This window comes from Myotis myotis, unplaced genomic scaffold (genome assembly GCF_014108235.1).
Source record: "Myotis myotis isolate mMyoMyo1 unplaced genomic scaffold, mMyoMyo1.p scaffold_m19_p_1, whole genome shotgun sequence".
Classification (NCBI taxonomy): Eukaryota; Metazoa; Chordata; class Mammalia; order Chiroptera; family Vespertilionidae; genus Myotis; species Myotis myotis.
In genome coordinates this window covers 75,069,512-75,095,021 of record NW_023416313.1, presented here as the reverse complement: position 1 = coordinate 75,095,021, position 25,510 = coordinate 75,069,512, and the positions used below count along the sequence as shown (strand labels likewise).

General features: G+C 37.8%; 2 long non-coding RNA genes across 13 annotated transcripts in view; one reads left to right on the top strand and one right to left on the bottom strand.

Moving 5' to 3' along the window:
* LOC118672047 overlaps positions 1–12,494 on the bottom strand; it is a 58,166-nt gene extending 45,672 nt beyond the window's left edge. For 3 of the 8 annotated variants that reach the window (XR_004972976.1, XR_004972972.1, XR_004972980.1), the window contains exon 1: positions 12,323–12,485. This is a non-coding gene — a long non-coding RNA (uncharacterized LOC118672047). Of the gene's footprint in view, positions 1–12,322 lie in introns of all 8 variants that reach the window. The other 5 variants (XR_004972966.1, XR_004972971.1, XR_004972970.1 and 2 more) reach the window with 4 other exon arrangements.
* The window catches only part of LOC118672080, a 96,114-nt gene that overhangs the window by 15,267 nt on the left and 55,337 nt on the right, over positions 1–25,510 (top strand). For all 5 annotated transcript variants that reach the window (XR_004972987.1, XR_004972986.1, XR_004972984.1 and 2 more), the window contains exons 3-5: positions 7,638–7,695; positions 10,220–10,285; positions 19,419–19,539. This is a non-coding gene — a long non-coding RNA (uncharacterized LOC118672080). The remainder of the gene's footprint in view (positions 1–7,637; positions 7,696–10,219; positions 10,286–19,418; positions 19,540–25,510) is intronic.

Below are 25,510 nucleotides of genomic sequence, written 5' to 3'. Positions count from 1 at the left end.
ATAGGCAGATCCTCTTTTCCATGTGTCTTGGGACAACAACAGCGGGACAGGTGTCTGCTTTCCAGGGGCTGTGTGGTTGGCATTTACTGGACTTTTCTGTTGTCCACTAAAGGAGAACAAGATGCCAGCTCCCCTGTCTGATCCAACCTTCCCCTGTCCTAGACATGCAATGTTCCCATACACAGAACTAATCACAATTGGAGCAATTCCAAGTTTGTTTCCCTCAGGAGTCCATGAGAAATTACTCTCTTGTCTATAAATTCTCAATGGATTTACAACTTTGCCTTGCTTATACTGGTGGCTTGGTAGGGGTGGGGAATAAGGACATGAGAATGGATGAAGAATAAGCTCTTTGGGTTGCTATCTGATCTCCTCCCCACTTTCCTGCAGCCAAATCCAGGGAAGTGAAAAAGAGGCAGACAGAACTTGAGGGTTAAACCTTATTTTCACAACAAATGAGGCTCTCTGAAGGTCTCAAAGTGTTGTCTCTGTCTATAGAAAAGAAAAAAAAAGTGGAGAGGCAGCTACATCCCCTTTTAATCTCCACTTGGAAATAGAATTAAAGTACTATCACTGACTTCAACCTATGAATATCATCTGAACAATTTTCCAGACTCTCGCTTTTTAATTTGAAAGCCAATCTTTTAGTGGGAATGTTCAATCACAACATACAGGTAACAAATAAGCAAACAGACAAGGCTGAATTTATCACTGAGTGTTCAGGTCATCTGCTAACCGTTCCAGGTATCTGATTCCAAAGCAAACATATCATATAGCTATTAGGATTCCCTAGAGGCATTTAAGCGAAGTGAAAGGGCAAGCAATGATCTGTGCAGATTGCCACTGCAGTCAAAGTCACTAAAATTTCTGGAGGTGGGAATTTCTTTTTTTTTTTTTTTTTTTTTTTTTTTTTTTTTTTTTTTTTTTTTTTTTTTTATCCCCCCGCCCTAGACAGTCCCCTAGCCTCCCCTATCCCCCAATGTCTTATGTCCACTGGTTATGCTTCTATGCATGCATACAAGTCCTTTAGTTGATCTCTTACCCCCCTACCTCCTGCCCCGCAACCCTCCCCGGCCTTCCTGCTGCAGTTTGACAATCTGTTTGAGGCAGCTCTGCCTCTGTATCTATTATTGTTCAAAAGTTTATAATGGTCTCTATTATCCATGAATGAGTGAGATCATGTGGTATTTTTCCTTCATTGACTGGCTTATTTCACTTAGCATAATGCTCTCCAGTTCCATCCATGACGTTGCAAATGGTAAGAGTTCCTTCCTTTTTAGAGCAGCATAGTATTCCATCGTGTAGATGTACCACAGTTTTCTAATCCATTCATCTACTGATGGGCACTTAGGCTGTTTCCAGATCTTAGCTATGGTGAATTGTGCTGCTATGAACATAGGGGTGCATATATCCTTTCTGATTGGTGTTTCTGGTTTCTTGGGATATATTCCTAGAAGTGGGATCACAGGGTCAAATGGGAGTTCCATTTTCAGTTTTTTAAGGAAACTCCATACTGTCTTCCATAGTGGCTGCACCAGTCTGCATTCCCACCAGCAGTGCACAAGTGTTCCTTTTTCTCCACATCCTCTCCAGCACTTGTCGTTTGTTGATTTGTTGATGATAGCCAGTCTGACAGGTGTGAGATGGTACCTCATTGTTGTTTTGATTTGCATCTCTCGGATGATTAGTGACTTTGAGCATGTTTTCATATGTCTCTTGGCTTTCTGAATGTCCTCTTTTGAAAGGTGTCTATTTAGGTCCTTTGCCCATTTTTTGATTGGATTGTTTATCTTCCTTTTGTTAAGTTGTATGAGTTCCCTATAAATTTTGGAGATTAGGCCCTTATCGGATATGACATTGGCAAATATGTTTTCCCACACAGTGGGTTTTCTCGTTGTTTTGTTGATGGTTTCTTTTGCTGTGCAGAAGCTTTTTATTTTGATGTAGTCCCATTTGTTCATTTTCTCTTTAGTTTCAAGTGCCCTAGGAGCTGTATCAGTGAAGAAATTGCTTCGGCATATGTCTGAGATTTTGTTGCCTTTGGATTCTTCTAGAATTTTTATAGTTTCCTGTCGTACATTTAAGTCCTTTATCCATTTTGAGTTTATTTTTGTGTATGGTGTAAGTTGGTGGTCTAGTTTCATTTTCTTGCATATATCTGTCCAATTTTCCCAGCACCATTTATTGAAGAGACTATCTTGGCTCCATTGTATGTTCTTGCCTCCTTTGTCAAATATTAATTGAGCATATTGGTTCGGGCCAATTTCTGGGCTCTCTATTCTATTCCATTGATCTATATGCCTATTCTTGTGCCAGTACCAGGCAGTTTTGAGAACAGTGGCTTTGTAATACATCTTGATATCTGGTATTGAGATCCCACCTACTTTGGTCTTTTTCAGGATTGCTGCAGCTATTCGAGGTCTTTTTTTATTCCAGATGAATTTTTGGAGAGTTCGTTCTAGATCTCTGAAGTATGCCGTTGGTATTTTAATGGGAAGTGCGTTGAATTTATAGATTGCTTTGGGTAGTATGGACATTTTAATGATGTTGATTCTACCAATCCATGAACACGGTATGTTCTTCCATCTGTTTATGTCTTCCTCTATATCTTTTTTCAATGTCCTGTAGTTTTCTGAGTAGAGGTCTTTTACCTCTTTAGTTAAGTTTATTCCTAGGTAGCTTAATTTTTTTGGTGCGATGGTAAACGGGATTGTTTTTATAATCTCTCTTTCTGGAAGTTCACTATTGGTGTATAGAAATGCCTCGGATTTCTTTGGGTTAATTTTGTATCCTGCTACATTGCCAAATTCATGTATTAAGTCCAGTAGCTTTTTGATGGAGTCTCTAGGGTTTTGTATGTATAATATCATGTCGTCTGCAAATAAGGACAGTTTTACTTCCTCTTTTCCAATTTGGATGCCTTTTATTTCTTCTTCTTGCCGAATTGCAATGGCTAACACTTCCAGTACTATGTTGAACAGGAGTGGTGAGAGGGGGCATCCCTGTCTTGTTCCTGTTCTTAGGGGAAATGGTGTTAGTTTTTGTCCATTGAGTATGATGTTGGCTGTGGGCCTGTCATATATGGCTTTTATTATGTTGAGGTATGATCCTTCTACTCCCACCTTGCTGGGAGCTTTTATCAAAAATGGGTGTTGAATTTTGTCAAATGCTTTTTCTGCATCAATTGATATGACCATGTGGTTTTTTTCTTTCAATTTGTTTATGTGATGTATCACGTTTATTGATTTGCGGATATTGTACCATCCTTGCATCCCTGGGATAAATCCTACTTGGTCATGGTGTATGATCTTTCTGATGTACTGCTGGATCCGATTTGCTAAGATTTTGTTGAGGATTTTGGCATCTATGTTCATAAGCGATATTGGCCTGTAATTCTCTTTCATTGTGTTGTCTTTACCGGGTTTTGGTATTAGGGTGATGCTGGCTTCATAGAATGAGCTTGGAAGTGTTCCTTCCTCTTGAATTTTTTGTAGTAGTCTGAGGAGAATAGGTTTTAGTTCTTCCTTGAATGTTTGGTAAAACTCCCCTGTGAAGCCGTCTGGTCCTGGGCTTTTGTTTGCTGGAAGCTTTTTGATGACTGCTTCAATTTCTTCCATAGTTATTGGCCTGTTGAGATTTTTAGATTCTTCCTGATTGAGTTTTGGAATGTTGTATTTTTCTAGGAATTTGTCCATTTCCTCCAGGTTGTCTAGTTTGTTGGAGTAGAGCTGTCCATAGTATTTTTTAACAATCATTTGTATTTCTGTGGGGTCTGTTGTTATTTCGCCTCTATCGTTTCTGATTTTGTTTATTTGGGTCCTCTCTCTTTGCTTCTTGGTGAGTCTGGCTAGAGGTTTGTCAATCTTGTTTATCCTTTCAAAGAACCAGCTCTTGGTTTCATTGATTTTCTGTATTGTTTTTTTGGTCTCTATGTCATTTATTTCTGCTCTAATCTTTATTATCTCCTTCCTTCTGCTCACTCTGGGGTTTTCTTGTTGCTCTCTTTCTAATTCTTTGAGTTGTAGAGTTAGATGATTTACTACCATTTTTTCTTGTTTGTTGAGATAGGCCTGTAGAGCTATAAACTTCCCTCTCAGGACTGCTTTCATTGTGTCCCATAGGTTTTGGATTGTTGTGTTTTCATTGTCATTAGTTTCCAGGATGTTTCGAATTTCTTCTTTGATTTCATTGGTAACCCAATCAATATTTAATAGCATGCTATTCAGCTTCCAGGTGTTTGAGTATTTTGGGTTGTTTTTATTGTAGTTTATTTCTAATATTATGCCATCGTGGTCTGCGAAGACGCTTTTTATGATTTCAATTTTCTTGAATTTGGGGATACTTTGCTTGTGACCCAATATATGGTCTATTTTTGAATATGTCCTATGAGCATTTGAGTAGAATGTATATTCCCTGGCTTTCGGGTGAAGTGTTCTGAAGATGTCTATTAAGTCCATCTGATCTAGTGAGTCATTTAGGATTGCTGTATCTTTGCTGATTATTTGTCTAGAGGACTTATCCAGTGCTGTCAGTGGTGTATTAAAGTCCCCAACTATGATTGTATTGTTGTCGATGTCTCCTTTGATATCTTCCAGGAGTTTTTTTATGAATTTGGGTGCTCCTGCATTGGGTGCATATATGTTTACCAGGATTATATCTTCTTGTTGTATTGATCCCTTTAGTATTATGAAGTGGCCTTCCTTATCTCTTGTTATGGCCTTCACTTTGAGGTCTATTTTGTCCGATATAAGTATTGCTACCCCAGCTTTCTTTTCCTTTCCATTTGCCTGAAAGATATTTTTCCATCCTTTCACTTTCAGTCTGTGTGAGTCCCTTCTAATGAGGTGGGTTTCTTGTAGACAGCAGATGTATGGGTCATGTTTTTTTATCCATTCAGCCACTCGATGTCTTTTGTTTGGAGCATTTAGTCCGTTTACGTTTAAAGTTATTATTGAAAGGTACTTGTTTGTAGGCATTTCTGTTTTTGTGTGGCTGTTTTCTTTCTGAGCTTTTTATTTCTTATTTTTATACCAGTCCCTTTAGCATTCCTTGCATTGCTGGCTTGGTGGTGATAAACTCCCTTAGCCTTTTTTTGTCTGTGAAGCTTCTTATTTCCCCTTCAAGTTTGAATGATAGCCTTGCTGGATAGAGTATTCTTGGATTCAGTCCTTTGCTTTGCATCACTTTGTAAATTTCCGTCCATTCTTTTCTGGCCTGATGTGTTTCTGTTGAGAAATCATTTGACAGTCTAATGGGAGATCCCTTGTATGTAACTTTCCGTCTCTCTCTTGCAGCCTGTAAGATTCTCTCTTTGTCCTGAACATTTGCCATGGTAATTATGATGTGTCTTGGGGTGGGTCTTTTTGGGTTCACCTTGTTTGGGACTCTCTGGGCTTGTGTGACTTTTTTCTTCCCCACCTCAGGGAAGTTTTCTGATATTATTTCTTCTAATAGGTTTTCTAATCCTTGTTCATCCTTCTGTTGTTCTGGTACCCCTATTATTCGTATGTTGTTTCGTTTCATGTTGTCCCAAAGCTCCCTTAGGCTCTCCTCCTGTCTTTTCATTTTTTTCTCCAATTGCAGTACATTTTGGGTGTGTTTTGCTTCCTTGTCTTCTAAATCACTAATTCGGTCCTCCGCTTCTCCTAGTCTACTGTTGATACTTTCAATGGAGTTTTTCATTGCAGCTATATCACTCTTTATATCTTCTTGGGTCTTACTTAAGTTGTTGATTTTTTCATCTGTTTCTTCTAGCTTCTTCCATATGTTATCGATTTTTTCATCTGTTTCTTCTAGCTTCTTCCATATGTTATCGATTTTTTCATCTGTTTCTTCTTGCTTCTTGCTGAGGTTGTCGATTTTTTCCTCCATCCGGTTTATGCACTCTAGGACCCTTATTCTGAATTCTTTTTCTGTCATGTTGCATGCCTCTGTATTACTTAGCTGCTTTTCTGGAGAGTCCTCCTTCTCTTTCCTTTGGGGGTTTCTTTGTCTACCCATGTTTGATCTCACTGACATATCTAGACGTTGAGTCGTTCAGTGGCTGCTCCCTTGGTGGCAGTGACTCCTTGGTCTGCGGTTCCTCTTCGGGCGGTTGCGGTAGCAGCTGCTCTTCAGTTGGCAGCAACTCCTCTGGTGGGTGCTGTTCACAGCTGTGGTGGCTCTTCTGGCTGGTGGGGTGAGGTTTCACGTACAGCTGCTGTTCCTCAGCAGAGGGTGTGGTGCTCAGGAGGTTGCTGTTGCTTGGATCTGCTGTGTTGATTTAAAGGCACAAAATACAACACAACAAGGAACCACGTACCAGGCACTATACACAAATATATTCACGATATTAATAACCCCAAATAAAGGTGACCACCTGAATTAAGAGAATTAGGGGATAAGGAAGAAGGAAGAGAAAAAGAGAAAAGAGAAAAAAGAAAAGAAAATTAGGGACCAAAAAAAGGAGTGCAAAAATGAAAGTGGGAAAAAGGAGGGGGGAAAGTAAAAGCGAGAAAAGAAAGGAAAAGAAAAAAAAAGAGCGAATAGAGAGAATGAAGTGGAAGAGGGGAAGAGACTTTTTATATGAGGAGAATACTCCTATAGAACAACCATTAATCCCAACAAATTCCAGCAACAGCTCCCTGGAGATAAATGCAAACTAGAAACAACCAATAATATAACGATGAAAATAGAATGGAGAACACTAATCCCAAAATAAAATAAAGAGAAAATAAAATGGCACTTTAAAAAAAATGGTAAAATGGTAGCAGTAATAATACTGGTTAAAAATAAGAAGGTAGTAATTAAAAGGGTAAAATCAGGTGATGGAAAAAAGAAGAAAAAAAAAAAAGAAGAAGAGGAAAAGAGAAAAAAAAAGAAAAAAAATTGGTTTCTTAGTTAAAAGGTGAAAAAAGAAAAAAAAAAAATATTGCAGTAGTGAAGGTCCTTCGGTTCTTCTATTTTTCCGTGTGGCTCGCCTTAGACCTGCCAGGTATTCAGGAGAGTGTTGAGTTTCCCTGCGATACACTGTTCCTCTGTGTTGTAAACCACAGTCCTTATTTTAAAGCAAGCCGCATTTGTTTCCCAGACTGCCTTATTTTGTGTTTAGCAAAGAGTCAGTTTGTGGGTCAGCCTCTGGGTGGCAGTGTTCTGGGGATGGCCTCTGAGGCTACAGGGCCTCTCTGTCCAGTGGAAGTTCACTGCCCAGAGCTGGCTGCGTAAGAGTTACCAGTGCTGTGTTGTTGCTGGGATTGAAAATCCCTCTATAGGCCAGACCCTGTTAACTCCCAGGGACTGATCAGGTTATTTTAATCCTTGATCTCCTACAGGGTGGAATCTGGGTGTGGCTGTGCTCCTTGCCTGGGGGCTGGGGGGAGGAGTCTCACTCTCCGGAGAGAATGGCTGCCTCAGCCCTGGGCTCAGGGGTGGCTCAGCACTCAATTCGCTGCCACCTCTCCCGGCCCCCCTTCTCTCCTCAGTCTCTCCCCAGATTCCACTGAGGTGGGAATTTCATTCGGCTACTTTTGCATTAAATTATTCATTAGGGTTTTTTTTTTTTCTTTGTGAAATTTTATGGAGGTGACAATTATTTAACTGGATTTACAGATAAAACTAATAATTACAGTAATTACTACTGTCTCCCTGATTGCCACTAGGTCTTGTTTTTTCTGGGACAGTGTCCAGCCTCACGGATCTGAGTCTCTTCCAGCTCCTGTGAGTACCTCAGTTTCTTTGTACCAGGGTGATATGAAGTTATTGGTTTATTGAATATTAACTTTTTTTATGCATCAAAACAGTATTATTGCTAGTGCTGGTAGCAATTTATTCAAAAGAATTCTCTAATTCTCTGGAAAAATACTTAGAATATTAACTGCATTATGAGGTGAAAGGTTGTTCATCTACACCCCAGTATGTCAACTTTGTGTGTATTTGGTGGATATAGGGAGTAGAAAGGGCCATTTGACCTATAAGAGGTATTATGTTAGAAGAGCTTGTATAACCTAAAGTTTGTGTGACCCATCCTTTTTTATTCCCTTGTTTGTTATGTAGACTAGTGCATAGGCAACCTGGATAATTTTGCATTTTATACAGAAAAAAATCAGAATTATTCATCATTGTGGTGTATGCTATAGTTGGGTACAGTTTTCTTAATCAAAACATGAAACAAAAACCATTTTCTTATGCTATATTTATTGAAATTTTTTTGGCTTTATAAGTATATTATTTCCAATACAGAAGTAATAGTCCAGAAAATAAAGCACTATATTTTATGACTATACTATCCCATCTCGCTCAGAGCATCGTTTATCTTTAGAATATCTTGGGTGTCTACAGGACTATCTGTATACATACACATGTTCCTTAGGCTCACATCTAGATGACATATTAAATTCATGGCACCAGGTAGATTTTAATGAAATACCAAGTAGCTACTGGATAATTACTGGTAGATATCCTTATATGATTGAATAATTTTTATTTCATTTATTTAACAATTTTTTACTGTTATATTTGAGATTCGTTTGTTACAGTTTGCATGCTGTTCCTTTCCTAAAGTTTTAGCGACAGTGTTTAAAAATGTTTACATTTGTGTGTTTGTGTATGTTCGAGCTAGACACCAGCTACTGATTATTGTGCTATCTCTAAATCTATACACCAGACCTCAGGAAGTCTCTAACAAAATACATCCTTGCGCTTCTTAGGGGAATATAATAAAGAACTCTCTCTACAATTCTTGGGCATTTTGGTATTTTTTTTTTCCAACATCAAATCCATTCCAATTAAGTTGGATTCCTCAAATTTGCTTGATCATAAGCAGTACCCGGGATGCTTTAAAAAACTGTATGTATTCAGGACTCTCCATGAGAGATTTTGATTCCTTAACTGCAGGACTGTGCTCAGGTGTGTGTGTTTTTAACAATCTCATCCTATGAGATTCTTAGGCTTACACAGTTTTGAAAACTGCTACTGAATGAACACTAAAGTCAGTATATGTTCAGAAATAAGGTGTTTGTGCAGAATTGAGCTGATTGAGTTAGCTTAAGTAATTTTTAAGTTAAAAAGTTAAACATTCTACCTATGTCATAAAATTGGGGGAATTTTTTTTTTCCTTTTGGCATCTGCAAAACCGTAACTTCCTAGAGGGCTATCCAATGACTGACTGTATCAGGATCTCTAAGACCATGTACCCCTGATTCTCCTTAAAGTTACTGAAGATGAAACAATCTCAGACTTGTGGCTAAAATGACTGAGTTCACTCAGTCACCGCCTCATGGTCCACGTACCTGGCAGAAACAGATTCACAGGACATTTTCAATGTCATCTGATAGCGTTCTGGCTCAGTTTATCATTGAGCTCATGGACACGATCTGGGAGATTAGTTTGCAAAAGTTTTAATCACTTGTGAAAATTTAGAATTATGATGGCAGAGGGTGGAAATGACTCTGCCTTCACGGGCGACCCCGTGAATATTGAACTGCTGTTCTTCACTCTCCTTGGCACTCTATTGTGAAACAATGGCCAAGCTTGTTTTTCTTGCCCGAGTTCACCACAGCCTAGCCCACGTGGACAGAGACTAAACCGACTTCCTTAAAGCACACACAAAAAAGTTGACTGGATGTTTTTCCCTCAATTTTCGCAATTTTATTAGTCTTTAATAAGCATTTCCTCAGAGCTTGGCGGTTTCTGAAAGTTTTAAAATCATTTTTACTAGCGACTTCCAAGGCACACCTGTGTGGTAAGTCTGTGTTTTCAGCCATGTTTTTACAGGACATGTGTGACCCAAAATACAAACAGGCTCTAAACCACAGGGAGAAAGAGAGGGCTTGCCTGCTTGTTCCCGTTCGGCATTATGTAAGCTGTGTAAGTGATGTGGTTCCAGCGCGCAGGTGCTTTAGTTTCATTGTCTCCGTAAAGACAGCTTCCTCATAAATATGATTTACGGTAAGTTTGGGAAGGCAACTTCTCCAGCTGAGTAAAAATGAAGGCATAGCTTAAAAACAAAATTAAACAACCACGACAATCTTCCAAAACAACTACTGCGTAGTTCTAGTTGTTGGGAATAAACTCAGCAATGGGAGTTGTCTGTTCAGACATATGACAAATTAGTATAATGATATAATGACTCGTGTACAGTTTTTCTTTGCACGGAGGGTATTTAATGGACTGAAATGTAAGCTTATGATTAAGATCTAAGACATTTTATTAATAACTTTCTGATTCTTCACCCCACTCCTAGAAGCAGTTCTTTCCATTCGGCCCCTTGGAGCTCTCACAGAAACTAACAATCACAATTCCATATGAGGTTAGAATATTTCATTATTTACCCCTTCTCTATCTCAAAACCTTCTCCAATCACGTATTCATGTCATTTTATTGGGCATTTGAAAACTTACATTTAAAGACCTAATAATCCCCTCTATTCTTCTTTTTTACTGGACTTCAGATACATAACTGTGAGGAAATGAAGCTATTAATACCAAATTAATAAAGAACATATGCATATAATGTAGCTTTGCTAGTAAAATTTATAAGCTTATAAAAGCATACAATCACCTCCCCTCCAATCAACATTTAAATTAATTGGTAGCAATTCCTTGCTCATTAAAAAATATTTTCAATAGGAAGCAATATTTTGAAAAATGGAAGGGAAGGCTCAAGTCACAAAGAGATTTGTTAAATTATTTTTATTTTTATACAGTTATATTTCTACTTTATTTTTATGCTTATTATTATTATTTTAATGAAATTGTAGTGTGATTTTTGTGACATTAAAAGTTGAATTTATTTCTGCCTTTGTTGGACTGAATTTAAAGTTGCTCCTTATGCTTTAAATTTTATATGTAAAGTAATAAAACATCTAGTCTAGCAAATGTCAGCCTAAGTGAATAAAAAAATTCTCCAATATAAGGAATTGATGAAAATAGAAAATATGCATTTATAGTGCCATCTTAATTTAGAAAATTGACTTCTTTTATTAAAGCAAAAATAAAAATTTATATTTAGAAAAATATATTTTCTCTTTTCCTTTTCACTGAGTCCACGGATGAAAAGCAAGCAAAACATATTTCTGAGACACACAAAATTATGTGTATGTGCCTATACTTTTATATAATGTAAATATATGATATAATAGGTTTAACATTTTAAAAAAAATATTTTAGCACAACTGTACATACTACCATGTATATTAGTATATTTTTATTTACTTTGTACTGAAAATATTTTTGTTTCACACATTATTAAAATGCTTAAATTTATTTCAAATCATGGATTTCAAAAGGATACAATAAAAAGTAAATCTATTTCAGTAATTATTATATTGGACAACTTTTGAGGTGATTGTGTGACATAGATAATTACATCTAAAAAAACGAAGACTAAACTAAAATTTCTTAAGTCAAGTTTGTTGAAACTTTTATAGACTACATAGGGGCAGAATCATTCCATGATAACTTTTAGATCAAGTGTATTGCACTGAGATCAATTATTTTTTGGTGTTGTTGTTTCTGTTTTAAAAACTGTTGGTCATCACCGTTATTATTGAAAAATTGACAGTCCTAATACATTATCTTTTCATAGGACTTTCCTTGTACACCAATAGGGGGGCCTGCATGCAGGTGACCTATCCTATTGCAAAAACCTTGTCATAGGCAGAATGGTCTGGGATCTGACAGGTTTTGACTCATGACTTAGGTCTCACTATTTTGCAATTTCTTTTGTGGCAGAATGTTCAAACTTATTGCTTAACAGTAAACACTCAATATTTTTTCTGTGCAATTGAATGGGTGAAAGGAAAATAGAAGCAAACTATCTTATGCAAAATTGACGATCCTGGAACTAGGATTGGCTTTCATTTTACCTTTTAAAACTCTTCATTACACAGTGAGGGAAAGGATTTTAGCTGTAAATAATGATTTCTCCTAATATAAGGCATCATTCAAGAATGACAACAATAAAGATATAATTAGCTATCCTTGTAGTCAAGTTTACCACACATCCCAGGAGTAAATATATTTATATTTTTCAGTATCTTTGAAACTCAGGTCCAGTTGTGAGAGTCAATTGCTCAGGAAAATCTTTAGAGTGAGTGATCATATCCTGGGGCAAGAGGGTCGGACTTAGTTAACTCACTTGAAGTAATAAGCCTGACCGAATGAATTCAAAGTAGTAACCACGTATTCAAGGAACACAGAATGGAAAGTGTCACTGAGACCAGTCTGGTAGCAGTGATTCAATACATACATATCAAGGCATTACCCCAGAAAGAAACACACAACACTCTTCCAAAAATTCTCTCTCAAGGCATGCACATGCAAACAAAGAGAAATCCAAGACTCACAGTTCATTTGAATTCACAGGGGAAAATTTTCGGGATGAATGTTGCTTTGACGTTGTCTTACTGATGCTGAGGGAAGCCAAACCTGTTTTTAATTGCAAAGCCAAATGGTTTATGCATGGACTCTGCCATGCCTGTGAGAACATGTTGCTTTTATAGCCCCCTCCCCCTCCAGGAACACGAGACGAGGCTTGCCAACACTGTGTTTGAGCACGGTCACATTTGAAATGAGAAATCTGGCAGGTATTTTTAAAGGGGGAGGTGTCAATCTGTCAGAGATGTCACTATAAGTGGATCTATCTGCCTATCTGTTACCACTTGCTAATTATGGATTCGGGTGATAATTGTCATAAATCTTGCCACAAAATGTGCAATAAAATGTATTTTCTGGGAGTAGAGGGTGATGTGTGATGAGGAAGAAGCTAGAATAAGGGCTCATGATCAACAGATCACAAAGCCTGTGCTGTAGAACTGTTTCACTGTTTAATATTCCAATGAATACACATATTGTTGCATGTGTCAGGTTGCTTCAGGCAACATTGCTGGCATTCCATTATAGGAATGGTGAGTGTACACAGAGCAGAGTCTGTAGAGAAGTTTTTCTTGAGATGGCCAAAATGGCCCTCAGGAATACTCTGTACTTTTAGAACTGACCTGGAGAGGACTAAGAAAGTAAAACAGAATAAATGACTAATAAAATAAGTGTTTGTAAGGAGCTGACCAATCATGGCAAAGTTAGATCCTGGAAAAAATTTTGAAATGGCCTTTAAATATTTGCTGTTCCAAAATTATTTACAAATAAGAAGAAAAGAAGTCCCACATATGTAAGGAAAATCTATGCTCTTTTAAGAAAGGTTTGACAATAAAAGGTGTAACTTAAAAAAAGTTTCTGCTTCTGTATCCAGTTCTTGAAGTCCTTGCTGCCACCAGCTGCTGACTCATTAATTGCCCCTGTCACCTTATCTCATCCTAATCTCTGCTCACTCTTCCCTCACCAGCTCTTATCTACACACACACACTCACACACACACACACAGTCACTTTAAATTTACAACCTGAGTCCAAATGTTAGGTGTGAGAAGTCCACTCTCTCCTTGGAGACATAAATTGGTACATTATTCTAATCTATATATATTAAAGCCTAAGTGACCATTACCATTGAATGGCTGGAACGACCGGAACAGCCAGAATGACTGGAATGACCGGTCGACGAGTCGCTATGACATGCACTGACCACTAAGGGGCAGACCCCCTGGTGGTCAGTGTGCTCCCATAGCCAACCTCCCACAGCTGGCCAACTGCCCATGGTCCCTTCACCCGGCCAGCCTCCATTGGCCCCTGGTGCTAAACCATTCATAGAGGACTTGCTTCTGGGTCAGGGTTTCGTACATAGCAGAGCAGCTCCCTTGCTGTGATCTATTGAAAGTCAGCCCTCAGCACAAGGGTTTGTCTCGCTCCAATCCTCTCCCTTCCCGGGGGGCCTCCCGCCCACCATAGTGGCAGCACTGTGGCGAGGGAAGGAGGGGGTGTGTGGTGGCGAACTGCATGGTGGCGGGGCACCAATGGCGGCATCGGTGTCCAGTGTCTGTTCCTTTTGCACCTGGCCCAATGACCATCACCTCCTCTCTGGACCCTGAAGGACCTGGGCTGAGATGGGGAACCGGGGGTGGGTGGCAGCAGACGCAGCCCCTTTCCCAGGGTGTCCAAGGGCCGGCTCCCTCCTTGGGGCTGGCAGCCAACCTCCCACAGTCCCTCTCCCCCAGCCAGCCAACCTCCGGTGGTCCCTCTCCCCTTTTGTGCCCCCCAGGCCAGCAGGTCTTAATGGCCCCGCCCCAATAGGCCTGGCCCCAATTAGCCGGCCCTGATCGGCTCTGATCACCAGCCAGGCCTAGGGACCCCACCCATGCATGAATTAGTGCACTAGGACTCTAGTATTCTATGAAAAACTGTGGGTTTTCTTAAGGGGAGAGACATTGACTTATTATCCTCTATCCTCAGATTAAGTGCTCATTTAATATCGAAGGACAAGGGATTCCTCCTAAAAATACTTCCTCTGAGAAGTAATTTTTAAGAAAAGTTGAACTCCTAGCCATCAATGGATCAGGATGCCACTGGACATTGACACTTACCACTCTTGATGCAATCAAGCAAACGGCTCTTGGCTGTTAGAGGAAGGGAACCATAGAATAAAGGAAGCATAGTTCCTACCTATAAGTATTTTATAATCAGATTCAGACAACAGAGTCTAAGAAACTACACGCCAAGTTCTCTATTGACACAAATGCACATTTAACAGAATTCACCGGCTAAGGCTTAGCAGTGACTGGTTCAGTCAACTCCAAAGGAAGAGGAGACTAGAGCATTCTAACTCAGCTTTCAGTACAAAATGTTCTTGGGTAACTCATTCTTTTGCCCACAGTCCACTCTATGTACATAGATTGGTATGACTCTGAATAATAACACAGGCATTTGCATACTTTCTGTGTTTGATCATGGTCACATTTGAAATGAGAAGTCTCACAGATATTTTTAAAGAGGAAGAGGCACTTGGAGTGCCTACCTTTTACTTCTCATCATAGACTAGAACTGTTTATGTCAGGCTCCGGCTCACCTATGAAATTGTTCTCAATGAGAGAAGCAGGTACTTAGTCATAGTGCTTATATCTATTGACCACACCAGGGCACAGCTGCTTTATAGCCTTCTTTGGTCTTAGTCTTAATCAAACATTCAGAGGATGTAACATCAATATAGAACTTAATACTATAAACACCTTGAAGGCAGTTATATATCATGGATCTACAAAATATACAGCAAGTATTATAGAAACAATATGCATATATTACAGCCATACTATTTGCAGGTATTACTGTCACATTTATTTAATAAAATGAAGAAATGAGGTTCAGAAATCTTGAGTGACTTGGTTAGAGGTATGTGATAAAAGCCAATTTGGGAATCAAACTCTGGTCTGTAAAACTATATTGTCATTTATGGCTTCCATTTCTCTCTCATATAGATAGACTGAAAGGTGCCATGAGGTGGAAGAAGAGATTTGTTATTAGGTAGTGTATCTTAGGTAGAATCAGATTATTTGCTCTTGTATTTAGTTCAATGGGATAATAAAATGACAAGTAAACAGCTCTCTCTACATTAGGGACTGGGGAGAAAAGGTATTGTTATATATGTGTGGAAAGGTGTACGAAGGGGATGAGGAAGTAGATTTTGGGAAGAGGAGATGTAATTTAATAGTGTTTGTGAATGACTTACCACCTGCCAGGTCCTGTGTTCAGGGTCTGAATGTGACAAGATGAATGACACTGGTTCCTTGTCTTCATCATCCAAAAGAGACTTAACTGTTCAGTGAGGAAGTAGACACATAAGATCTTGTCAACATGGGATAAGAAGTGATCTAGTAAAGCTCACCAAGGACTCTGGGAAGACAGAGTGAAGTGATACAGTCTGGCCAAGACAAGGGAGGTGTAGTGAATGGAGTAACAGGAATAGGGATCCAATCTCTCCAAAGCAGTGGGAGCATAAATTGTCTTGCCTTCCAAACACACCAGGAGTTCTCTGAACTATGTAGTGACCCAGGGCATGTGGGAATGAACTCAAATATAAAAGGAGAGCCTTGGAGACACTCTTCTTCTCAGGCACATGGAACTTGTCAACTAGGGCTGGGTACATACATAATATGCAGGCCCAGTGCAAAATAAAATGCAGGGCCTCTTGTTCAAAAGGCAGGAAAAGAGTACCATTCAATGCACTAACATATGAAGCTTTTCTCTTTCTTCCACAAACCCTCTCTGTCTCGACTGGTCACACTGTTAATTGCTATTTGTCACTCTAGGTAAAGAAAATTTTAACCATGAGAATGAATTTTATCATTTATCTTTATATTGTGCAATGCCAGTTTCAGTACAAATATAAGAAAATTCAACAATTACACAATGCTTATTATGTGGCTCATATTTGCATTTGTACTGTATTCTTACCAGACAGTAAAAATGCTTCAGAAAACTAACTCAACTATTTTTATTTCAGTTCTTCATATATGCATATTCTAGCATCTTATCTTATGCTCTCTTCCAGTCTCTCTGATTCCATACATCAAGCATGTCAAACTCAAAGGCTAACATGGGCTAAATAAACAAGTTTTAAGTTTATGTGGGCCCCCAAAAAACAAAAGCTCAATTTTCATAGAAACGTAGATTTATTTTGATAGGGACATGCTGAATACAAAGGGCTGAAATAAATGAGTAATCCTTAACCTAAAATAATAGAACATTTTAATAAAAATTAATATTTTTTTCTTGAACATTAACTTACCAGACACTGAATAACTACACAAATTAAGCATAACGCAAATAAACCTATTTTTCTTGTTCTCCGGAAGCGAAATATTTCCTGTTGTGAACACCAAACAATTCAGTCCAAGACTAATGACATGGCAATAGGCTGGTAAAATATTTGCTGCTAGTATTAGTGGAGTGAAATGGTGCACCTGTATGTAAGGCATGTAAGGGAAATAAATACAACACAATTATAGTAATCAGTCATTAGTGAACTTTATAGTTTGTTATTAATAATTATGTATAACAGGATATTATAAAAATTAAGTTACCAAATTTTTATTAAAATGTTTCTTACATACCGTTATATTGGCTGGGCCACAAAAATATTCATTGAGGTCTGCATGCAGCCTGTGGGCCACGAGTTTGACATGCTTGCCATACATCATGGGTCACGGGTCTCACAAATGCTATATGTGAATAGGGTGACAAGGGTTGGAGGTAACATTGTATGTGACCCATCTACTTATATTATCTGCTGTCTCATTGGATGTTACTTAGGAAACATTCATTCAAAGATACAATTATTAATAATTTTGAGAAGTGACAGCAGAGCATGAAATCAAGCACAAGGTTCCTTCTAAGCATGGAATCTGGGGTGATTGCACAGGTTGTAAGCCCACGAAGCTTGCCTTGCTGTCAACACAATTTCATCTTAGACAAAAAAGCAAGGTCAAAAGATCAAGCTGAATTCTCTGCTCTTTGACTCTTTGGCTGAGAGATCAACCATCCTTCATCCTGCAAAAGTCCTAACCAGAAATACAAACTGATTATTTAGAAGGAAGGATATATCATTGCCCAAAATGTATTCGGGTAAACTTGAACAGAAGACCAGCTGGGCATGCACACGCAGATTTGAGCCTCCTGCCCATCCTGTAGGTTCTTTGCACGGGACAGTTCAAATTTTTCTCATTGATAATAATAGGGTAAGGGAAGAATGAGAGTCCTCTGATTGTTTGACTTTTCTGGGAACTCAAATGACAAGATAAGGAGCCTGGGAACAATGGAGAGGGAAATTCTACGAATATGCTACGCTGCTTTCCTTTCCTCCAAAAACGTCATGCATGCATAAATTGATTTTCCTACTGTGCTAGATTTCCAACTACAGGCTGCATCACAGACAAATTTTGGTTCAGTTTCCTCCTGGTCAATCATTCTCTTTAATCTCATACCCCAGTATCCTATATGGATTCCCCTGAGCATTCAAACTCCCTGGTGCCCAAATCTAAGTTGAGTTATCCTTTGGGGGAAAAAAACCTCACATTTTTATAGATGTTGTTTATTCTCATTTAATGTATTTTTCTTAGAACATTGATTGTCCCAGTTTTTTTTTTTTTTTTTGCCAGCTTTGTATTCTACATTTTGAGAGGAGGAAGAGCATAATTTTATTACTAATAATACAATTAATTAATTGTTTTTAAATGCTTATTATGTGTCAGATACAGTTCTAAGCACTTTACGTACGTCAACTAATTTTGATACCCACAATGATTCCGAGGGGTTGGCGCTTTTGTTAAAACTATTTTAAGCGCAACGGTTCTGCAGTCAGGGTCTGAATCCTGGTTCAGCCAGCATTAACTGGGAGGCTGTGGGCAACTCAGTCACTTTGTGCCTCAGTTTCTTCACTGACAAAATAATAGCTTCCTCATAGAGTAATTGCATTAAATAAGGCCATAGGTGTAAAATGTCTAGAACAATGCATAGCAGATAGTAACACTCAATACATGTTAGCTATGCTTATTATTTTGTTACTCCTTGTCCTGAGTGAGGGCTTTCTATTGAGTGTCTGTATGCCTTTGGGTTAACTATTTAATCTCTCTGGGCCTCTTTTTCCTCATTGCCAAAGCTGGAAAAGTATGGAATTTTGGTAAAGATTAATTGAGGCAATGCATGGAAAAGGTTCAACACAGAGCTGGGCGTGGAGTAAATTCCTCATTCTCACTTCACTGATTCTTGATAAAATTATCATGTCTCATCTTTCTTTTTTTTAATTGAGAACTAATTTATTGAGAGCAACTGTATAAGCTTAAGGTGTACACCAGTTATTTGCAACCAGTGTGCCCTAAGAATTTTTTTAAAACATGCAATACCTTACTGTTTAGTCAGGGGCACTGACCTGACCTCTTTTCTCTTAGATTGTTAAATAAAAGAATGACAACAGCCAACACAATAGCTGTCTGTCATGAATAAATCAAAATTATACCTATTTTTTCATATTGGTAAAAATATAATATATTATTGGTGTGCTGCACAATTTTAGTAATTATATGTGCCATGAGATTAAAAAAATGGTTAAAAATCACTGTTGTACAATGTTGATTTGATACATAAGATTAACTAACAGCTTTATCTTTTCTTTTTTTTGTGGTAAGAACAATTAAGATCTGCTCTCTTAGCAACTTTGAAGTTTATAACACATTATCGTATTGTTCTTCATTAAATATCCAGAATGTATTTATCTACTATTTGTAAATTTGTACCTTAATGTTTGTTCTTGAATCATTAAAATATCCATAGCAACCTACATGAATCATTAAAATATCCACAGCATCCTACATATAGTCTCATGCTTAACGTTTTTTCTTCTTTCTCTATAGACCCTGAGCTCTGTTCAGTTTTTCCTTCTCCCTCTTCTCGTCATTAAATTCTACTTGTACTTTTATAGCACATTTTTCTGGCACCTCCCTCCACACCAGTGCTCTGTTTTCTGTTTGGGTCCAAACAATGACCTGAGTTTATAATTTAACAGGTGATTCTGAGCTTCACCAGTGTGGCTGGCCAGCATTCTAAGAAAGCATTAAAGACGATGCGAAGGATGGAAGCTGGATACTAGAGAATAAATGTAAATTATGAAAGTACTCTCATAGATGGTAGGTGAGATTTTCTGCTCGCTTTTGGATGTATGAAATATAATGGTAACCACTAACACTGGTTTATCATTTCCTTTCTTAATCTAACATTGGTTTGCCATCTCTTTCCTTAATCATAGCTACTATTTCTTTTTTATTCTCCAAGTTTTTTCCTCCTATTTTATAAAGAACGAAAAAGAAACCTCATTAGATAGTTTCTTCAGGTATATTTAAGATTGAAATTTCCTATGTATTTAATTGTAGTTGAAACCAACAGTTACGTTTATTTCTGTCTCTTGAATACTATTTCTGATCAATAACTCATAATTAATAAATTTAGAAATGCAACATTTTATATTCTACTTTAGGCTACTCACCTTTTTTAAAAACTCAGTTTGCCTTGGAGAAAAATGGTACAATAATACTTTATTGTGGAATGGGATTAAAATGAATTAATTCAGGTTTATAAAATAAATTGAATTCAAGTGGACTACTTAAAAGCTCCTTTGAGTAAAACCATCCCATATTTTATAACTTGAAATGTAATTCTTCCTCCAAAGCAGGTTAGTTCAGAGCTAGTAATTCCAGTCACTGGCTTTATTTATATAACTGCTCAGGCTCCATTCCTGACTCATCTTTCCACCATCCCAGGGCCTCATTTGCTCAGACTTTACCTGCCACAGGCTTGTTGAGTCATCTAATTGAATGACAGAGAGCCACTTTTTCCACACCCTCAAATTTAGATTTTAAAGAGCATATGAATATAAAATTCATTACAAATGGACATTTAGAATTTACAAGCTTCTTCATGAGACTGATATTTACAACCTTTACTGGGAACTTATATTCAAAATTTATCAACAACTATAAAATTTTTTATGATATAGTGGAGTTCTCTCTTAGGAAGCAAAGGTCTTGATTTAGCTACAGTTCAACCAATATTCTATTTTGTGATTTTGTTTTGATTACATATCCCAGTCTCCTCACCCATGAAATGTAAAGAATAATATTACTGTAACTTTATAGAGATAGTGTGATGATGAAAGAATATAAAATATGTGGGGGAAACTTTGCAACCCCACAAATGAGTTAAGCCTGTGACAAGTGTAATTAGGATCATGTGCTGTAATCCACATGTACAAAGCAAACTGAAGATCTAAATAAATTAGATCCCCCCTTTTTGCATTATATCATCTGAAATATTGACCAGGCATCTAGAACAAAGTGTTTTTAAAATATTTTCTGGCCTGCACTTTCTTCCTTAAGCCTCAACTTTTTATTTCACTTCATATGTTCCATCACCACCCAAGATATTTACTGCTAGAGTCTTGTTTAATTGTTTCTATAAAGAAAGAGGTTTATAAATGAATTCCGAAGTTATCTTAAACAAAATCTAACTTGCTTTTCTTTATATAATACAAATTCCATTTAGTTGCTAGTTTATTCTTTCCAGAAGGGACATTTAATCTAATTGGCCATTTTAGAGTTAAGATTCTTTCCCCAGAGAGCAGAGCAGACCTTCCCTTATCTTTAGTCCACGAGTTTGCATTAAAAAAGCAGTAGTACAGCTGCTGGGAGGCCGTTCCCGCACCCCTAAAGACCAGTCATCTCTTTCTGAATGTTGTACAAAGTCTCTTGTCCAGATAGAAAGATCACAAGAGGTGGGAACTCACTACTCGGGAAACTGTTAATATATAAGATTTGGAAATGTCTATTCTGGAGAGCCTTCTACCAAGACAAGGAGGATCTTAACTATGTTCCCCATTAAGTTTTAAAAAACTAAGTCTTAGAAGGGATTTTTTTTCTTGTTTTATTGACAAATATTTGACATACGTGCCTGTTTTAGTTTAATATGTACTGCATAATGGTTTGATTTACAAATACAGGGTGGGGCAAATGTAGGTTTACAGTTGTTCACATGGAAAATAATATAATAATAAAAAATAAAACAAGGATAAACTGTTTTTTGTACTCACAATTGTAAATCTACATTTGCCCCATTCTTTATTGTGAAATGATCACATTAGATTTAATGAACATCTATCATCTCATATAAATACAATAAAGAAAATTTCTCCTTATGATGAGAAATCTTAGGATCTACTCTCTTAACAAATTTTATATATTATACAGTAGTGTTAACTATAGTTATTCATGTTGTACCTTACATTAGAATACAACTTTATTCATTCATTCATCATTGATGAACACATACGTTGTTTTCATGTCTTAGATATCCTATATAATAAAGAGGTAATTGCAAATTGACCATCACTCCAACATACAAGATGGCTGCTACAAGATGGCCAGCAGGGGAGGGCAGTTGTGGACAATCAGGCCTGCAGAGGAGGGCAGTTAGGGGTGACTGGGCCAGCAGAGGAGGGCATTTGGGGACAACCAGGTCTGCAAGAGAGGGCAGGTGGGAGCGACCAGGCCTGTAGGGGAAAGCATTTAGGGGCTTTTGGGCTGGCAGGGGAGTGCTTAGGGGGTGATCAGGCTGGCAGGCAGAAGTGGTTAGGGGCTAACAGGAAGGCAGGCGAGAAGTTGGGAGCCACCAGGCCTGGTGGGATCGGGCCTAAATGGGCAGTCCAACATCCCTCGAGGGGTCCCAGATTGGAGAGGGTGCAGGCTGACTGAGGAACAACTCTCCCCCCCCACACACACTTTGTGCACAAATTTTGTGCACCGGGCCTCTAGTTGTAAATAGTGCTGCTAGAAACATGAGGTTAAAGGTATCTTTTCGAGTTAGTGTTTTCATTTCCCTTGGATATGTTTCCAGAAGTGGTAGTTCTATTTTTAATTTTGGGGGGAGAACTTCTATATTGTTTTTCATACAGGCTACACTAGTTTACACCCCATCAACAGTGCACAAGGGTTCGTTTTTTTCTACATCCATTCCAGCATCTGTTATCTCTTATCTTTTTTATGATGGTTGATAGTCAATTCTATTTTCTGCTAATTCTTTCCAGTTGTCCACCCCCTCAAGCCCACTCTTTCATCCATTATTTTTCAGGACCCACCCCCAAACCTACTGAAACTGTCTTAAAAAAATCCAGATACCTTAATGATTACCTCATCTCTAAATGTTGCTCCCAAATTTCTTTGTTACCGTGAGTTTCCATTAACTCTATCTCATTCATCTGCACTTTCTGGATATTAAGCAAGAGAAGAAAACATGGATAAAAATAGGTGGTCACATGGTATAAGTGAAGGGAGATGTCATGAGACAGAACAAGAAGAGGGGAGGTTGGGTTGAAATGATCAATTCTGCATCTGAGGAAGCTGGAAAAAAATAGTGAAAGATGGAACCATCAGTCCATGGTAACACAGAACAAACAAATATTAGAAGCAGAGATTTCACTCAAGAAAATAACATAGGCAGTGGTGTTGGTGGTGGTGGAGTTATAACACTCCTGGGTTACTCTTATAGACTTGGTACTGTAATTCATATGTAGAACAATCTCTTTAGTGTGAAGATAGGTCACTCACAAAATATTTACTTGCTTGCTAATCCATTTATTTTATGCCAAGTAATCCTAATGCAGAAATACCCCATTTAACACCCAACATGTTTTCAGCAGTTCTTGTGTAAACATATCCTTAATTACCTATATGCCTATATTTGTAATTTTACCTTTCTGTTTTACTGTAAAAATTTCAAATGATCCTAGGTCCCACAATAAGGCTATTGCCAGTACTGTTCTTCTAGGTTAATGTTAAGCTACTGATGACTGCTTTCTAGATGCCTCTGTCCAGTCAGCTGTGCACCCACTGAATAGTTGTGTGGTTTAGATTAGATCTCCCCAGTTTGTTGATGAGAATGTCAGGTAGGACAGAATCAAAGGCTTACAGAAGTCTAGAGAGATTACATCTATTGCATCCTTTTTATCTACAAGGCCTGTCACTCTATCATAGAAGGAAATTAAATTGGTCTGGCATGATTTGTTCCTCTAAAAGCCATGCTGTTTGCTACCCAGTTCGTTATGTTCTTCTAGGTGATTGCAAATTGATCATTTTGATGATTTATCTTAGTAACTTCCCTGGCACTGTGTTTTTGGCTGACCAATATTTCCTTGTCCTTCTTTTAAAGATGGACATTTCATTTGCCTTTTTCTCTTCCTTAAGGATTTTCCTTGATATGTATAATTTTTTTTATCATAGCTGATTGAGATCTGACAATATATTTTAAAACATTCATTCCCATATTATTACAATCTTTCATTTGTGTAATTTTCAACAATTGACTATTAATTCCACCTATATTTATTCCTTCCTTCTATCAATTCATTGAGTCACTTATTTAACATTCATTGAGAATCTAGAATTTGAGAAAGCAATAAATTTATAAACAATGAACTTTCTTGAGAAATACATAGACAGTGCAGAAAACATAAAAATAAAGTGATTATAATACAGTGCTGAATGCTCTGTAATAGGGGTAAGACGGAACACCTATAATAAGCATTTATCCCAGTAAATCAGGCTTCTTAGAGGGGGTGATGTCTAAACTGTCTCAGCAGGAGTTAGTGGATGTTAGAGAAAGTTATGGGAAGAGAGAGAGAGAAAGTAGAATAGAGAGAGATTCCAGGTAAAAGGAATATAATTTATAAAGATACAGCTATGAGAATTTAGTGAGTTTGGGGGCTCATGGCAGTGGAGTAGGATTAGAGCATAGACTTTCTGTGCCTGGGCACTGGAGAAGCAGGATTGTAATAGAGCTGGAGAATATGGCCGTGGCAGACTATGATAATCTTGAATGTCAACAAAATAATGTTGGGATTCTTCTTGAGTGCAATGGAGGGTATTCAAATCTCATTCAGCTATCTTTTTTGTTGAGTAACTATTGTTTTAATAACATGGATGGTATTAAGTAACAGAAGGAGATAGAAAAAAAATAGAATATAATATCACTTCTCAAGTACCTTGGAAAATACTGAAGGAGTGAGGACTTACAGGCACAAATCAATTAAATTACAATATAAGTAGTTTAGATAAGGGCCAAATAAGTCTTTTGGAGAAGAGTTATGGGGAGTTCAGAGAGAAATCTTGAGGTTGGATTTATTTTATTTAAATTAAAGATGAAGGAAGAAAGATGTCTGGTTTCCATTATTTGGGAAGATTCTAAACATCATGCATTCAAATTATAAATAATACTTATATGTCTACAGTTGTTCATTATCAGCTACAAACTTAGTTTGCCCACGTTCTTAGTCCCCACTTCCATAGTAAACATCAGAAAAAAGACAAAAGCAAGTGGGAAATGGGCTACTTCTCTTTATTATAGTGATAAATTAAATAATTTAAACCAACTCCCTTTCTGAGAAAAAATAGACAGTTTGGGGAAAAAAGTTTTAAAAGTCTGATTAAGACTGCCAGCTGTGAGGAAGAGGCTGGGTTGGGGAATGGAAGCAGAGAGGAAAAAGGAAAAAGAAAGAAAAAACTCATGGGCATGGGCCACAGTGTGCTGATTGCCAGGGGAAAGTAGTGGGGGTGGTGGAGGAGAGTGTAGGGGGGATAAATGGTGATGGACGGAGACTTGGCTTGGGGTGGTGAACACACAATACAGTGCACAGATGATGTGTTGTAGAATAGTGCGCCTGAAACCTGTATAATTTTGTTGACCAGTTTAATGTAATAACCTCAGTTTTGGGAAAAGTTTTTAACTATTGTTTTCCCTTTTTTTCTCCCAAATATGGCGAGAATAAGTGGCACTTTTGACAGTCTCATAGGGCTACGGAACAGGTATTGATGAACAGGAATCACTCAAGCTTATGGCTACCTGTGAACACTGTTACTCTAGTTAAGACCCGAGGCTCCATCCTAGGATCTGAATGAACCAGGAGTAGCTTCTACAACCAGAGAAACTCAAGTTTGCCCCATGTCAACCCACAATATTAGATTAATTGTTTACTGAAGCATCAGTACTTAATTGCCATTAACCTAGTTTGCCATTTTTAAAAACTATCAACAGGAGAATTCACATTCTTTTCCA